The 14,952-nt window shown below is 38.4% G+C and overlaps 1 non-coding gene across 1 annotated transcript; it reads right to left on the reverse strand.

Annotated features, from left to right (window-relative positions):
• Nucleotides 1-230: 230 nt before the first annotated feature.
• LOC123323344 lies at nt 231-337 on the reverse strand. The gene has a single exon (XR_006539346.1). It is a non-coding gene; the product is annotated as a U6 spliceosomal RNA (small nuclear RNA).
• Between the last annotated feature and the right edge of the window lie 14,615 nt (nt 338-14,952).

The raw sequence follows: 14,952 nt of genomic DNA on the forward strand, positions 1-14,952 counted from the left end.
CCTGGAGGGGCACGTGCTCCCTACTTTGCTGGCTTACCACTGCAGCATATACACCACTCCATTTGAGTTTGTGACCCCCGTAAGAATTGCTACAAGCCCTCCAGCGGTGGAATAGAGTTGGAGGCAGACACACCCTGTCACATTTCTCCTGTGGTGGGGTTTAATCCACAAGCAAAATAGGCATTGGATTTTCAGTTCCAAGGACACTTTCCTGTCTTTCCAAGGGCAGGGAAGGTGGAGGATTGGATGGAGGTGCCTCTGTCATCCTTGTGCAGGGGCCATGCTAACCTTCTCTGTATCGTTCCAATTTTAGTATATGTGCTGCCGAAGTGAGCACAGATGGAGGTGCCTCTGAAATGCTGTCCCTGGAGAGGTGTCAAAACAGCAGGGATAATTTTCTCCTCCCCAAACTCAATTCAGCCAACACCTATGGATGCCCGTGGTGTACCGGGGCAGTGGTAGGTGCTGGTGTTGTCACGGATGAATAGGGCACAGCCACTGTCTTGGAGGGGCTCTCGGTGCTCTAGGAAAGTGCCACCTCCATCACGAATTAGAGTAACAGCAGGGTGCAGTGGGTGCTTTTTGACCAGGACGTGAGGAATACTGCCCCACATCAGAGGCTGGGGCCCTGTGTCCGGCCAGCGCTTGGAATGCTCGCGCCATTTGTACTGCAAAGATGGGCAACAAAAGCAGCAGGTGTTTTCTAGCAAGCTGTGGGGAGAAGAGGCTGGGTGGACGTGGTGGTAGAAGTGGAGAAGGAAATGAAATGAACATCTGCAAAGCATGACAAACAGAATTTCCTTAGGAGTGCCCCCTTCTCTGCAGAGCTGCTGTTCCTCCCTGGCCTCACGGTGTTAGAGGATTAGTTCTGGATTCTCTTAGTAATTAATAGCATTTAAGTTCCAGGGCAGTCAGTTTTGATTAAGCAAACATTAAATAAATCCGATCTGCAAACACTTACTCTCCAAGCACTACTTGGGGAAAGAGGCGGCTGGATGGACAGAAGGATGCATCCTCATTGGATTGCCGGCCACCTCCGAGTAGTTACAGCTGGATCAATACGGCTCCTCGAGCTATAATAAAATGGCTTCGACATGCTCATCTGTGGCTGAGAACACAGTATACACATTGATTTCCTGGCCTGATATAACCCATTTACCTATTCAGCTACTCTGTTCAGGAAGGTGGAGAGGTCCCAAGGCCCAAGGGAGCAATGATGCCTGTAAGTAGGTTAGCAGATGCTTGGAAAATGTCTTAATCTGCTGCACGGCTCCTTCTCAAGGAAGACGTGTTTCCTTGAAAAGAAAAGGCCTCCTTAGAATTTTATTGGCATCATCTGGGGAAACATTGGGAGTTGGGGCATCACCTTTCCTGCTCATCAGGATGGGCCCTTCTCATCATTTAAAATGTTGGTTGTCGAACAATTGCCTTCACTTTGTGGGATGTCAGGGGCACACACACAAGCTCATTCCAGGCACGCCTCCGACTCTGACTTAGGTCAGTTTGGTGCACCTCCTAGAAGGTGCACAAGGATTGCTCAGACAGGAGCTATGTCTTCCTGTGTCTATTTTTTTTTATTAAAGATTTTTATTTATTTATTTGACAGAGAGAGAGATAGCGAGAGCAGGAACACAAGCAGGGGAGTGGGAGAGGGAGAAGCAGGCTTCCTGCCGAGCAGGGAGCCCGATGTGGGACTCGATCCCAGGACCCTGGGATCACGACCTGAGCCGAAGGCAGACGCTTAACGACTGAGCCACCCAGGTGCCCGTCTATTTTTCCTTTCCAGTATGATTTTTAAAAGAAATAGAGGCGGCTTAATATAAATTAGTGAGACGGCGTGGTATATCACATCTAGTAGTCATTGCAGGTTTGTTAAATAAGGAGACTTATACTTTAAAAACCAATCATTGGGCTCCTATAAATAGTCCTATTATCTGTAACACTCAATAAAACAAAGCTGTTATTGTCAGAAGCATTTTTAGACATTTAGGAATATGCCTGCTTTTCTTTTTTTTTAAGATTTATTTATTTATTTGAGAGAGAGCGGGTAAGCATGAGCAGGGGGAGGGACAGAGGGAGAGGGAAAGAGAGAGAATCTCAAGTAGACTCTCCTCTGAGCACAGAACCTGACACAGGGCTCGATCCCAGGTCCCTCAGATTATGACCTGAGCTGAAATCAAAAGTCAGGCACTCAACCAACAGAGCCACCCAGATGCCCCAGAAATATGCCTGCTTTTAAGTGGACGCCTTTGGACTGGTATGATTTTATGCTTTGAAAGTGTTCAGGTGGGTTTCAGAATGATCAGAAGTCATTCTGAGCCTCATGTGGTGGTCAAGTCGGTTTGGTCACTTTTGGTAAGAAACTATTTTCTGGAGAAGAGGACGAGGTGGTCTGTGGTCCGGAGTGTTTTCCTTTTGCCTGTCCCAGAGTCTGGCAAGTGTTGTAGGATTTCCACTTAGCCAAACTGGCTGATGTTTAAGGCCCGAGGGTAGACGAGGAGGCTCATTGTGCCAAAGATTCAATCCCTGGGATCCCCATTTGGGATTTTGTGTAGGTCTCCTGAGTGTCGGGAGCGAACATGAGGATTCTGCTTAGGAAGTGGAACTTAGTGTAAGAGCATTGTAGGAAAATCACAGCTAAAAAAAAAAAAATCATTGCTGGCTACTATTTCCTTCAAAACCACGCTCCCCTTGAGAGATCAAAACAAATGTCAAGTTTGCCCCATTTCCATTCCTCACCTGACATCCTGAGCAATCTTTGAGGCTGTTTTCCTTGTGCTCACGCTTCCTTTTTGAGTCTGTTTCTTCATCTAAGCAGAACCCTGCACTTTGCCACTTCAAGATTTGGAGGTGACTTCAGGGTCATCCTGGACATGTTCTTGCTTCTGCTTTGGCCTCATGCTAAAGCTCTTGACCAAAAATCCAGCCCTAGAAGGTTCTTGAATGTGCTGGACATCTGCAGTTCTTGTTTAGCTCATCGTTTCCAAATTGTGTTCAGGGAATCTTGATCAGTTGTGAGATACTCACGAACTTCAACCTGTTACAGCTGGGGAGAAGGAGAGACCAGGTCAACTTTCTTTATCTCCCTTAACTGACCAGGTAAGTTTTCATTCCTTCTGTGAAGCACCTGTGAATATCCCGATTGTTCCCTGGAATAGAGATTGGGAAATGGTGACTTTAAGTTGATGTAGAACTTATTCTTTGTCCTAATGATGAGGCTGATCATGTGTGGATTTGCATGGATAAACTCCTTGAATCCTCACAAAAATCCTAGGAGGCAGGGGCCATCCCTTGTCACAATGAGGGAAGTGGGACTTGCAGAGGTTGGTAATGTGCTCAAGGTCACACAGCAAGGGCACGGTAGAGCCAGGGTTTTGTCCCCCGGGAGGTCTGTTGCAGAGCCCAAGCACATGGCCACCATGCTTTTCTGCCTCCAAATGAGCTGTCCCAGCTTATTTCCACATGGTCCTACCACCTAGGTTCTGCTTAATGGGCTCGGGATGTGACGTTGAATGGCTGACTTAGGAATGCTATTAAAACATGTCCCCAACACCATGATTCTCCTTCGCTTCTAGAGGCCACCCAAGGTATACTGAGTGTCTTCTTTCGCTGTGTGCATTTGTTCACATTCTCAGAAATAGCCAGGCCAAGTGAGGACACATGCATGCTGCAGCAGAGACTTCACATCGTTGTGGCCCCGCCGTCCTGCCATTGTCTATGGCTGTTTAGCTTTGCCCCCAGGGACAGAGGTAGTGAGTGTGAAGGTTGTGTGGTGGCATCATCCTTACACCAATTCTTTTAATCTCTTAAATGATTATAGTGCCTGTTAGATGTTAACTCTGGCTTTTGATGTGGCATCCTTTTTATTAGGCTCTATAGAAAGCAGCTTTTAATATCAGTGTGTGTCTTACATATATGTTCCGAGAGCACATTATGTTAGAAGGTGCTGGAAAGGAAAAAGATGCAAGCGATCTTAAATGCGTCCAAGTGCCTTTATGAGATGCAATCAACCATGTCTTAATTCCCTCTATCCATCATTAGTTGAGTGGTGAAAATATATGTAAAAGAGAATGGAACCTGGGTAGTAAGGTAGTGAAGAGGTTTTATAAATTAGATTATTTGAGTATATGATTCCTCAGACAGAAGGATATTGTCCAAAGGGCTCTTTAATTATTATTCACTTACTTTGGTGCACGAGAGGATATTGTCAGGGCCACAAGAGCACTTCATAGCAGTTCAGTTGAAAGGATGACTGTCAGACCTAGGGCTGCATCAACACTGGGTGCAGTAGGTGCAAGGCAAGGCGTTTCTGCACTCAGTGCTGGGCGGGTGCTTTTGAAGGGAAGAGCTGTTTGCTGATGTGGGTACTTTGGTCAGTTCCCACTAAAGTTTGGGTGACGGTCCTGGGCATTCTCCCTCTGCAGGTGGCTGAGCTGCCCCCAAGCCTCTTCTTTAAGGGCATGTGCTCTGGCCAAGTGAGCTACATAACCATCTCTACCTAACATGTAGCCTGAAAGAGCCCAGCCATCTGAGACAATTTGCCACTTGTAAAAACGTACGAGTTCTAACATTAAAACCAAGAGAAAACAGTAACAAACAAGAACAACCTGATTTCTAGTCCTTAAGTTCCTCCAGCAGATGACTTTACTGCTTCTGTTTGCTTAAATGCAAATGTTTTGGTGACCCAGTGCCATGCTGGGGTGCCTGGGCTCCCTTACCTGGGAATATTTTAGGAATGTGCCCACTTTTTCTGGTGAGTCTCCAGAATGATGAAGGTAATTGCGTTCTGAAGGAAAGCTGAGCTCGGAAGTTTTCTCAAAGGGGCGGTGGGAGACAAGACCATTGCAGTTTCATGAAGAGAGAGAGTGATGAAGTTTCTGAGAGCTGGTTTTTAGATGATCTAGACTCACTGTATGGTTGTAATAATTACCCAGTGGCGCCCTTCCAACAGTGCCTTGGAGTGAAGGACTTGAGCAGAGGTCTTCAGTACCCATGCCCGAGAGGGATGGGTGGGCGTGCACAGCCTCGGTCACCCATGCCTGGAAGGTGTGCTAATGTGGCGGGAGCTTAGCTGTGTCCTTGCACCTTGGAGGTGTCTCTGACAGCAGTCTTTGTTCACCTTCTTGTGTTAATAGTGATATAGAATTAAAATTAAAAAAAAATCTCGATGCACCTAGAGGATGTAATGCTAAGTGAAATAAGTCAGTCGGAGAAAGACAAATACCATATGACTTCACTCATAGGTGGAGTTCAAGAAACAAAACAAATGACCAAACAAAGACAAAAAGAGACAAAAAATCAGACTTCTAAATACAGAGAACAGGGGCGCCTGGGTGGCTCAGTCGGTTGGGCGGCTGCCTTTGGCTCAGGTCATGATCCCGGGGTCCTGGGATCGAGCCCCTCATCAGGCTCCCTGCTCAGTGGAGAGCCTGCTTCTCCCTTTCCCTCTGCCTGCTGCTCTGCCTACTTGTGCTCGCTAACTCTCTGTCAAATAAATAAATTAAAAAAAAAAATAAATACAGAGAACAAACTAGTGGTTGCCAGAGGGGAGGTGGGGGGAGGGCATGGGTGAAATAGTTGAACGGGCTTAAGAGTGCACTTGTGAGGGGCTCTGAGTCATGGGCAGAATGCTTGCATCACTATATTGTACACCTGAAAATGTTAATTGATACTTTAATAATAAAAAAAAATCTGATCAGTGGCCAAAAAATAGGAACAATGGAATACCTGAGATTTTACTTATTTTAACTAAAGTGCCTCCACACCATCTTTGTTCCAGATTTTTAGCTGCCATGTTGACTGACCCCACCCACAGGGGTGTGCACATTTTCATTTATGGAAATCCTCACTGCACTCCCCACTGGCTTTCTGTGTGGGGGCCCGGCGGGCTCCAGTGGAGGTCTCCATGTTTGCTGCTTGCCTGAGTATGGTGATTGGGACAAAGAATCATCTCTTTGATGAACCGTCTTTTTTAGCCAGACAGATGAGGTGCTGATGGATTTTACTTATTAACAAGGATGGTCCCTACCGACATATGGGGTAAATGGGTATTGGATGAGGTGGGGCAGGAAACAACATCCACCTTCCTTATCCCGTCTTGCCCCCACAGGTTCTCTGCTGATGTTCTGTGATTCTCAGCCTCTCATTAAAAATCAACATTGTTTTACTCCATGTTCATAACTAATACATGCTCACTGTGAAAAATTTAGAACATGCACATAAATAAAATTATAAAATTAAAATCATCTGTAATCTCAGCACTCAGAGATGGGAACTCAACCTTTGAAATACGTCATTCCATTGTTTCCTATGCATAGACATAAATACATATCCATGTATAGACTTCTGTCTAGAAATGGATCACAGTTTATATTCAGTTTTTAAAATGTGGACTTTTGGGGCGCCTGGGTGGCTCAGTCGGTTAAGCATCTGCCTTCGGCTCAGGTCATGATCCCAGGGTCCTGGGATCGAGCCCCACAACAGGCTCTCTGCTCAACAGGGAGCCTGCTTCTCCCTCTCCCTCTGCCTACCTCTCTCTGTCTGTCAAATAAATAAATAAAATTAAAAAAATAAAATGTGGACTTTTCATTTAATATATCAATGGCTTCCCTCACCATGCTCAAATACTTCTAAATATATAGTATACTATATATTTACTTACTTTGTCATGACTATGATTCCAGTCACAAATAACATCCTGATGATTATAACGTCATTTTAATGGTTAATAGTTGCCTATTACATGGAAATTCCCATATTGTTGGACATTTTTTTGTATAATATACTAACTTTCTTTGATTTTGAACTGAGGTTGACTATTTAAAAGTGTTCATTGGACCTTTGCATTTCTAGTTTTTTGAATTTGTTTTTTTTATTTGACAATTGTTACCCCATTTGATCTGTAAAAACTCATTATGTATTACAAGTATAAGAATTTTTTATCACATATATTGTAATATGTTTTTATTTAATGTTATTAAAACTTTGTTATTGTGAAATATAACACACATGTAGAAAAGTACCCTGGACAGAAACACACGGCTCAGGAACAATCACGTGTGAACACCCATGTAACTGCCTTCCAAGCCAGTGATCTGAAACCTCCCCGTGTTTCTTCCTGCTTACTGCCTTCTCTTCCCCAGCAAAAGCAAAGCAAAACAAAACAATTCATTATGCCAACTTTTATGGCATGAAATTCCTGGTTTTGCTCTATAGTTTACCACTCAAGCATGTGTCCCTAAACACTATAGCTTTAGTTTTGTTAGTTTTTTGAATTTTAGATAATGAGAACACACACTGCGTTCTTCGAGTTTGTTGCCTATAGATGTAGATCCTTCCTTTTCATTGCTCTGCAGGTTTCCATTTTTTTGACTATGCCACAATGTATATTTCCACTATTCTTTTGGTGTACATTTAGGTAATTTCTAGCTTTTGGTGTGATGGGTAACGTGCCATCAATATTCTTGTTTGCGTCTCTTGGTGCACGTATGTGTGCATTTCTTTTGGGCATATAACAAAAATGGTATTAAAGCATGGGTAAATTCAGCTTGGGCACATACTGTTGAACGTCTCTCCAATGTGGTTGCACAATTTATACCCCACTCAGAGTGTATGAATGTTCCTTTTGCTCCACATCCTTGTCAAAATGTAGTATTGTTGTTTTATAAATTTTTTTAATCCCAGTCATTGAGGTATGTGCATAGTGGTATCTCATTGTGGTTTTAACTGGCATTTCCTAGATGACTAATGAGGTTGGACACATTTTCACATGTTTATTGGCCATTCCAATATCCTCTTTTGTACATGCCTGGCCATGTGTATTCTGGCTTACCTTTTTCTTACAGCTTTGCACATTTGGTTAAGAGTTCTATGTTAGTTTTATATAGGACAGGTATCTTCTCCTAATTTGTTGTTTTTTCACTCTTCTTCTGGTGTCTTTTGATGAACAGAAGTTCTTAGTTTTAATGTAGTAAACTCTACCTCAAGGTCACAAAGACACTCTCCCATATTGTTTTCCATCAGCTTTATTAGCTTGCCTTTTATTCAGATCTACAATCCTCTGGGAATTGCTTCTTGTGGATTGTGTGAGGTAGGCATCAATTGTTTCCCCTAATAAATATCTAGTAGTTACATTACCATCTTCTTATGACTCTGAAGTATCACTTTCCCATAAAACAAAGGTTTCTAAATGCATGGATATGCCATGTTCTTTATCTTGTTCTGTGGATCAATTGATCTGTCCTTGAATCAAGGCCATGCTGTTTGAGGTACTGTAGCTTTATAAAAATATCTTGATATTCAGTAGAGCAAGTTTTTCTTCCCTTTATTCTTCAAGACTATCTTTCTTATTTGCATTTTCAAATACATTTTGGGATTAGAATGGTAGGTTTAGGTAGAATCCTAAAATGGCCCCATGATCTTGCTTGTGATAGTCACACCATTGTACAATCTCCTCTCCTTGGCTGTGGGCAGGACCCATGACCTGCTTCTGGTCAATAAAATATGACAAAGGTGATGGGGTGTCACCCCCATGATTAGGAAACATACACACACACACACACACACACACACACACACACTGCAGTCTTGCTAGCATAAAGTAGACTTCTCTTGGCCTTGAAGAAATAAGCTGCTATTATATAAACCAACTCTGGAGAAGAACATTTGGCAGGAAATTAGGCAGCCCCTAGGAACTCAGGTCTTGATTCTATAACTGCAAGGAACTAAATCCTGCCAATAACCATACAAGCTTGGAAGAGAACCTCGATCTCCAGATGAGGACACCTTGATTGCAATCTCGTGAGACCCTGAGCAAAAACCCAGCTAAGTTGTGCCTGGACTCCTGATCTACACAAAATGTGAGATAGGTGTGTGCTTTTTAAAGCCTCTGAGTTTGTGATAACTTGTTTCGTAACAATAGAAAACTAATACAACCAGCTTGTCTGACTTCTAAAACAATAGAAAGACTAACTCGGTTTGAATTTTTATTGGAATTGCACTAGATATATAATTTTTGGGGAAACTGACATTTCTGAAACCTGAGTTGCTGATCTATGAACGTGGAATATCTCTAGCTCTTATAAATTTTTTTCAATAATGTATCTTAGTTTTTGATATAGAGCTCTCCACCTTTTTGTTAAGTTTATTACATTTGATATATACTTTTACTGAGGTTTGTTGTAAAGGATGTTTATTAATTTGTTTTATCTTTGTGACTTATAAATAAAAAAGCAACATTTTTTATCTTGAATGTAGCAATGTTGCTAAACTCATGTACTGATTTTTACCTATTTGTAGATTCTCTTGGATTTTCTATATCCACAACTTTTTACTTCCTTTCCAACTCTTGTATTTTTTATTTCTCTTTCTTGACTCATTGTCAGTTTCAAAAGCAAACTTTTCAGTGTTCTGTCTTTGAAAGCTGGTTCTCCCACCCCAACTTGCTGAGTCCTGGGCAGCGATCCTTGATTACTCTCTGGGCCTCCATTTCCCATTGGTCATAGCTTAGTAATTCTTCATTATTTTGTTTGCTTTGTGTTTCCTTAGTTAGTTCTTAATTTTTAGTATGCCATCTAGTTTTCTAGTTGCCAGGGGGATAGTAGATCCAATAATCTATTCCACCATTATCAAAAGTAGAAATGTCACAGTAATTTAAAAAATGTTTAACACCTTATTGAGGTATGATTTATATACTGTAGTATCTGGAGATTATAAGTGTCCAATTCAGTGAGTTTTAGTAAATGTGCAGAGTTGTGCACAAATCATCGCAATCCAGTTTTAGAACATTTCCATGATCCATGACTATTTGCAATCAATCCTCATTCCCAGCTTTCGGTCCCAGATGATCACTGACACACTATCACATAGATTTGTATTTTCTACAAGGTCCATTTATTTAAAAAAATTTTTTTAAGTAGGCTCCGTGCCCAGAATGGAGCCCATTGTGGGGCTTGAACTCATGACTCTGAGATCAAGACCTGAGCTGAGATCAGGAGTCAGATGCTCAACCGACTGAGCCATCCAGGTGCTCCTCTACAATGTCCATTGAAATGGAATCATACCATATGTAGTCTTTTGTGTCTGGTGTTTTTCATCTGATCATAATGATGATGAGCTTCATTCATGTTGTTCCATGCAATGATTTGTAGTTTTCAGTGTACAAGTTTGGTAGTAATAGTTTTATAGTTCTTGTACACAAATCCTGCCCTTCTTTGTTTATTCCTGAGTATTTGTTCTGAAACTCTTATGAATGAAAGTTTTTTTTTTTTTAAATTTTGTTTTTGGATTGTTTATTGCTAGCAAATAGAAATACAATTGATTTTGTATGTTGATCATGTATCCTGTGACTTTCCTAGAAAGAGATTTACTTCTTCCTTTCCAATCCATATGTATTTAATTTTCTTTTCTTGCTTTATTGCATTGGCTAGTCTGCTGCAATGGTGAGTAGAAGTAACAGCAGACATCTTTGCTTTATTCCAGCTCTTAGGGGGAAATCATGAAGTTTTTCATTATGACATGTGCTATAGGTTTTTCATAGATGCCCTTTCTCAGGTTGAGGAAATTTCCTTCTATTCCTGATTTGTTGGCAGTTATTATCATAAATGGATGTGGATTTTTATCAGATTGAGGAAATTCTGTGGGTTTTGGTCCTTTATTCTATTAATATTGTGTATTACATTAATTATTTTCAGATATTAAACCAATCTTGTGTTCCTACAATAAATACCATTTAAAATGTTGTATAATAATCCTTTTAAAAATGTAGGTACGTTAAATAAGCATTAATTAATATTAATTAATTTTCACCAAGAACTTTTTTCTGCTTTCATTAGTAATATTGATCTTTAGTTTTTTTTTTCTTGTGATTTTTTTTTTTCTGACTTTGATATCAAGGTAATACTGGCTTCAAAGAATGAGTTGGAAATCTTCTTCCTGTTTTTTGCAAGAGTTTGTGTTAGTTGGTATTATTTCTTTAATATTGATAAAATTTATTAATGCAGCCACCTGGGTCCACCCTTTTCTTTGTGAGATATTTAAATTAATTAAATTTATTTACTTGTTAGCTCTATTCAGGTTTTCTCTTTCTTCTTCAGTAAATTTTGGTGATTTGTGTTTGTCTTAGGAATTTGTTCATCTTATCTAAGTTGCTTAACTTTGTTGGCAGTAAGTTGTTGATAGTCTGTAATCCTTTTAACTTTTGTAGTTTTGGTAGTTAAGAAACCTCTTTCATTTTTATTTGGTAATGTGTGCATTGTCTCTTAGTTGGCCCGTCTCAATAAAAGTTTAACAAATTTGTTAATCTTTTCAAAGAACTAGCTTTTTGTTTCATTGATTCTTCTATATTGTTTTTCTGTTTTCCTTTTCATTGATTTCTGCTGTGACATTTATTATTTTCTTTCTTTTGCTTGCTTTGGGTTTAACTTTGCTCTTCTTTTCTAGTTTCTTAAGGTGGAAACTTTGAGTATTTATTTGAGGTCTTTCTTCTCTTTAATATGAACTTTTAATGCTATAAATTTACCACTAAGTGCTGCATTACTTGCATCCCACACATTTTCATAGCTTTATTGAAAAATAACTCACCTGTAATAAACTGCACATATTTGAAATATATAATTTGATATTTTGACATTCATAAAAATATCCAAGAATCACATTCAAGATAATAAGCATTTCTATCACCTTCAAAAATTTAGTGGTCTTTTATAATCCATCTATCCATTCTTCCTCGTTGCTTCTAATTTTTTGGCATGTTGTGTTATCATTCTCATTCTGTTCAGAATATTTTCTGATAATCCTTCTGATTTCTTCTTTGAGCCATCAGTAATTTAGAGGAGTGTTGTTAAGTTTACAAATTTTCAAAATTTCTTTCTGCTTTTGATTTCAAATTTAATTCCATTGTGGCCAGAGAATATCCTTTAAATGATTCAGATCACTTCAATTCATTGAGACTTATATTATGGCCAGATATCATCAATCCTGGAGAATGTTCTGCATGTACTCAAAAAGAATGTATTCTTCTGTTGCTGGAGTGTTCTATCAATGTCAGGTCAATATAGTTGATAGTATTGCTCAAATGGTTTATTATCTTTATTGATTTTCTGTCTAGTTATTCTGTTATTTAGAGTGAATTATGAAAATCCCCAACTATATTTATTGAATTCTCTATTTCTTCTTTCAGTTCTGTCAGGTTTTTCTTCTTGTGTTTTGGGACTCCATTATTAGAGTCATACACATTTACAACTTTTACACTTTCCTGACATATTAGACCTTTTTATCATTATGAAATATCTCTTTTTCTCTAGAAAAATTTCTTGTCTTAAAGTGATTTTTCCTGAATTAACATAGCCATTCTAACTATATTAATGTTTACACGTTTACCTTTTGCTATCCTTTTAATTTGATATGTTTGTATTTTTGAGTCTAAAATATGTCTCTTGTAGATAGAATATACTAGAATCTTGCTTTAAAAAATCCAATGAGATAATCTCTGCCTTTTTTTTAGAATTTAGCCCTTTCATATTAATATGATTGATGGAGTTGGATTTACATCTGCCATTTTGCTATTAGTTTTCAATATGTCTTATTTATATTTTTGTCCCTCCTCTATTGCATTTTTTGTTTTAAATTAGTATTTTTGTGTATCATTTTTATTCCTCTGTTTTTTAAACTATGAATTTTTTTTTCAGTAGTGACTGCTCTGTGGTTTTAAAATATACATATTGAGGTATCACAATTTATTTCAGGCTAATATTGACCTTATTGAAGTACAGTATGGCCACTTTGCTTCAATACTGCTCCATTTCCTCCCCCCTCATTTGTAGCATTATTGGCATATATGTCTATATGTGTTATAAGCCCAAATGACATGATTTTTATAATTACCCTTGCAATCTTATATTTTTGGAAGAAATTAAGAGAAGAGAAAATAAAAAACATATTTAAACAGTCTTTTATATTTATCCACATATTTAGTATTTCTGGACTCTGCATTTCTTCCTGAGGATTTGAGTTCCTATCTAGTGTCATTTCCTTTCATCTTGAAGAACTTCTTTTAGTATTTTTTATATGACAGTTCAGCTACCAACAAATTTTCTTAGTATTTATCTAGGAATATTTTTAGTTTGCTTTCATTTTTGAAGGATTATTTTGCTGGATATAGAATTCTTGATTAACAGCTTTAATTCCCACCCCCCCCCAACACTTTAAATATGTCATTCCACTGCCAGCTGTTAATCATATTGTTATTCCTCTGTACATGCTGAGTCATTTTATTCCTGATGCTTTCAAGATTTTTTGTCTTTCAACAGGCTTAATACAATTTATTTATCCTATATTTGGTATAAACTTTTTGCACCTGTAGACTGATCTTGTTCACCAAATTTGGGAACTCTGTGGCTTTTTGGGAACTTTTTGAAACTTATTTCCTTGAGTATTCTTTTTTCTGTATCTCTCTCTTCTCAAGTTTGGAATTCCCACTATATGTGTGTTGGCATGCTTGGTGCTGTCCTACAAGTTTTTACATCTCTCTTTTTTAAAAAAAAAAAATTTCTTTGTTCTTCATGTTGGATGACTTCTATTTTGCTATTTTCAAGTTTACTGATTTTTTTATTCTGCCATCTCAGATATGATATTGAGGCCATTTGGTGAATACTCATTTTGATTATTGTATTTTTCACTCGAATTTTCTTATATTTTTATTCTATTATTTTAAAGTTTTATATTCTCAATTTTCTTTTTTTTTTAAAGATTTTATTTATTTATTTGAGAGAGAGAGCACAAGCAGGGTGAGGGGCAGAGGGAGAAGTGGACACATCACTGAGCAGGGAGTCTGATGTGGGGCTCAATCCTGGGACTCTGGGATCATGACCTGAGCCAAAGCCATATGCTTAACCAACTGAGCCACCCAGGAGCCCCTATATTCTCTATTTTCATTCCTGGTTTGAATTATTGTCATTGTATTTTCCTTTAATTCATCAAAAATTTTTTTTATTGAGGTGATAGTCACATACATAAAATTAACTATTTTAAAGTATACAATTCAGTGGCATTTAGTACACTCACAATGTTATTCTAAAAGATTTCATCACTCCAAAAAGAAATTTTGTACCCATTAAACAGTTGCTTCCAATTCCCCCTTCCCCTAGTCCCTGGAAACTCCCAATCTGTATTATGTTTCTATTAATTTACCTATTCTGGGAACTTCATGTAAATGTAAAAATATACAATATTTTGTTTCTGGTTTCTTTTGCTGAGCATAATATTTTTAAGGTTCATCCACATTATATTTCATTTCTCTTTGTGGCTGAGTGATATTTCATTGCATGTATGTATCACAATTTATTTAGCCAATGGACATTTGGGTTGTATCCATCTTTTTATTATCATGAGTATTGTTACTATAGCCATGCATGCATGTGTTTTTGTTTGTGTACATGTTTTCAGTTCTTTGGAGTATATTCCTAAGAGTGGAAAATGCTGGGTCATTTGGCAATTCTATGTGTAGCCTTTTGGGGAATCACCAAACTATTTTCCACAATGGCTGTACCAGACTACATTACCACCAGCAATGTATGAACATTCCAATTTCTCTATATCCTCACCAATTCTTGTTACTTTCTCTGTGAAATGTGAAATGTTACCTCATTGTGGTTTTGATTTGCATTTCCCTCAAAACTAATGCTCTGTTGAACATCTTTTCATATACTTGTGGGCTATTTGTTTATTTTCTTTACAAAAAAACATATTCAAGTACTTTGCCCATTTTTAAATTGGGTGTTTATCTTTTTGTTGTTGAGTTGTAAGAGTTCTTTGTATATTCTGAATGCTAAAATATTATTAGATATATGATTTGCAAATATTTTTTCCCATTTTGTAGGTTGTCTTTTTACTTAATAAACTTCGATGCACAAAAATGTTTAATTTTTATGAAGTCCAGTTTATCTATTTTTTTTC

This window comes from Neomonachus schauinslandi, chromosome 16, assembly GCF_002201575.2.
Source record: "Neomonachus schauinslandi chromosome 16, ASM220157v2, whole genome shotgun sequence".
Lineage (NCBI taxonomy): Eukaryota > Metazoa > Chordata > Mammalia > Carnivora > Phocidae > Neomonachus > Neomonachus schauinslandi.